This window comes from Egretta garzetta, unplaced genomic scaffold, assembly GCF_000687185.1.
Source record: "Egretta garzetta isolate BGI_Z169 unplaced genomic scaffold, ASM68718v1 scaffold211, whole genome shotgun sequence".
In the NCBI taxonomy this organism is placed as follows: Eukaryota; Metazoa; Chordata; class Aves; order Pelecaniformes; family Ardeidae; genus Egretta; species Egretta garzetta.
Genome location: NW_009258673.1, coordinates 946,522 through 949,514, shown reverse-complemented (window position 1 = coordinate 949,514; position 2,993 = coordinate 946,522). Strand labels below are relative to the sequence as shown.

At 38.9% G+C, this 2,993-nt stretch overlaps 1 protein-coding gene across 3 annotated transcripts in view; it reads right to left on the bottom strand.

Annotated features, from left to right (window-relative positions):
* Positions 1–1,070: 1,070 nt before the first annotated feature.
* The window catches only part of RC3H2 (ring finger and CCCH-type domains 2), a 31,355-nt gene continuing 29,432 nt past the window's right edge, over positions 1,071–2,993 (bottom strand). For all 3 annotated transcript variants that reach the window (XM_009648831.2, XM_035888577.1, XM_035888580.1), the window contains one exon: positions 1,071–2,993. This exon is cut by the window's right edge and continues 2,482 nt beyond it. The gene's annotated coding sequence lies outside the window, so the exon portion shown is untranslated.

Here is a 2,993-nt window from a genome sequence, read left to right as displayed (position 1 = left end):
CCCCCCACCCCTGCAGCAGCGAGCACCCCGCTGGGCGGTAGAAGGCAAAGAGACGATTAAGGTGGACAAATAATTTTTTATTCGTGCATGCAAATACATGTCAATACTGCAAACTTCTTCCATCAAGTCTCTCAAAACACTGAAAAACCAGGATGCTCTACTCCGTGACCAGCCAAAGCTAAAACCTCTTCACTTCAGTGCTACAGCAAACACACACGGCACCGCCCCGCCGGGGCCCCCCTACTTCTAACACGAAGGGAAACATTACCATTGGGAACTCAAAACCGAAATAAACGGAATAGAATTTACTCCCCCATATATCCCCATTTCAATTTACAGATTTTTTTTTTTTTTTAAATTATAGTTTTAAATAGAAGCTGAGAATGCGCCATAAAAATGAGCATTAAATCCATCGTAGCGATGGTGCCTGCTTTATACATGATGGGTGTACACCATCTTTTATTTCATTTACATTTCAATCGAACAATAGATTTGCAAAGAAAATGTCTAATACAGACGTAAAAATATTCACACTAGAGCTTCACAATCGGTTGTACAATTGACAAACAGGCCTCTTTTCCCAAACTTTCCAGCTAAGCAAATTTATAAAATGTAATCAATGAAACAAGAAAAAAAAATTTTCTTTAAAACTTCCAGGGAAAAGAATACGCAGTAAACAGTATAAATGCGGACAGCAGATGCTGCAAGCTAACCACAATACTTCTGAGTGGCTGTACAGTGGGTATGTGCAGTACAAATAAAAGCCACGTGTGTTGTATCACAACTACCGTATAATGTACTTGTTTGCCCAGCTAAGAAAATGCATGCATTTCCATGCCTCGGATTAACTGAGATCTACTCTGGATAAATCGATGGGCTATGTGCAAGTGACCTTGGCTTTTGGCAGTAATAAATAAATGCAGCCAGGCTCGGTTTTATTTCAGCTTTTACAGCGAAATCTTGAGTGATTAAAAGCTTCCACAAGCATCCTTCTTAAATAACAGGGTGTCTAGTATTACGTTCGGCTATCGGTCATTTTGATTATTCAGATTCGCTTCATCAGGTTTGGGTTTTTTTTTTTTTTTTTTTCTCTCCTTGTTGTGCTCCCTTGCCAGCAAAGAGACACATGGTGATGCCTACTGCCAAAGTCAGCTGGTCGTATGTACTGGGAAATCGGGTCATTTCAAAAAGCACATTTATCGTGTTCTGCTTGCAGAAGAGGTCCCTCAATGAGAGGGAATTTCCTAACAAAGGGATTAAACTACAACATAAAGAATGGACTTTTACATACTATAGATAATCCGATCCTTTCTCATTTTGTTACACTCAAATTCCACATCTTCCTTTAATAACAGTCTCGTAATAATGAAAAGTCTGTTCACAAACATGACCAAGGAGCTGCTGGCATACAGTGTTTATGTACAGCAACAGGTACAACTTGACACCTTGTGCTTTAAAAAAAGCAAACAAAACCAATGTTTGGAACTATTCTGAGTTTAGATCAAGTTATTTTAAGCGTTCTTTCCTCAGCTGTTTCTGACCACTGTGCATTATTTTGTACCTCATCCAGCCTCGTACACTATTATACAAGAACAGCATTCAGCTCTTGAGTACAGGATAAATTAAAATTTCAACTGTGTTATCAAAGCACTAAAACCTTCCGAATTAGACTTCTACAAAGAGCAATTAAGAGCATATTTAACATAATCAGCTGCATACAATGTTTTTTTTTTTCCTAAATCAAATGTCAAACTTCAGTGTCCCTGTACTAGACTACCAAGAACCAACGCCAGTTTGCTTTGCAAAGAGTCTAACCTTTCCTTTGAAGGGTCTAGTATACATTCTACAATGCAAAATCTGCATAAACACTAAGATTCATTTCTTGTCACCTGTTTACAGGAACAAAATATCAGTAGCAGGGCAATCACTCTGCTATAAGTATATGTTAAGAATGTACAGATAATTACTTTCTCACACAAGCATTCTCCCAGCACAAGCATTAGTCTCTATTAAGACCTATGTGGGAAATGAGGCAAACCAAGGAATGAATCCAGGTAGTGAGGCAACACAATTAACTTAGATACTAATAATTCCTGTATCTCTTGCATGTGAAATCCCTGCTGTACCCCTAGTGGGGAAAAAAAAAACAAAACAAAAAAAACAAACAACAAACCAAAAACAACCCCAACAAACCAAAACAACCCAAAATGCTTGTCCAAGCAAAGCAAAAGAGCCAATCTCCTTCCCCAGTCTGCTCTGGGCCTTTTTTCTGACAGCACAGGTAAGTTAGGCCAAAACCTAAATGGGAATCACTGCTATTAACACACAAAGATTAGTCACTATATCTCAGTGTCAGAAAATAAGCCCTTCCATAGCCCAAAGGCACCTGATTTGCAAGTAGACAAATGAATACATACTTGTTTGGATAGGGTCAAGGGCTGATACTTCACCAAATAAGAAAGCCAGAACTAGGTTCCCACCTGTAGCTTCTCCTTGTCAGGGCACTGGAGGGCATAGTTTCATGGCAAAACCCACACAGTCAGTGTTAAAACTGTAAGACAAAGCTGGCGTGCTGTTAAAACCCCCAAATAATTCTTTTGCCTGTCATTCTATGTATTAAAAATTCAACTAAAAAACCCCCTAGCCTCAGTTAAGAACCAACTTGCCATATGAAGTGTATGGTCATCCTAGAGAACTGCTATATCATGGGACCTCCTGCTGCAGACAAGAGTATATAGATACATTTGTTCTTAAATACGCCAATACGGTTGGCAGGAATATGTTAGGCTTATGTCATTTCACTGGACAAACAGGCAAATGTGTGTAAGCAGCTTATCCCAATCCCCCTCCAGCAGAGCACAACCAAGTTTTTAAAATTGCAATTTTAAAATTAAAAAGTTAAGGTAAATACACAATCAATTTATGTAGTATATATTCACCCTCAGATCATGCTGAAGATGTTCTGTGGAGTTCTGGTGCACAGAGGGCTCTTT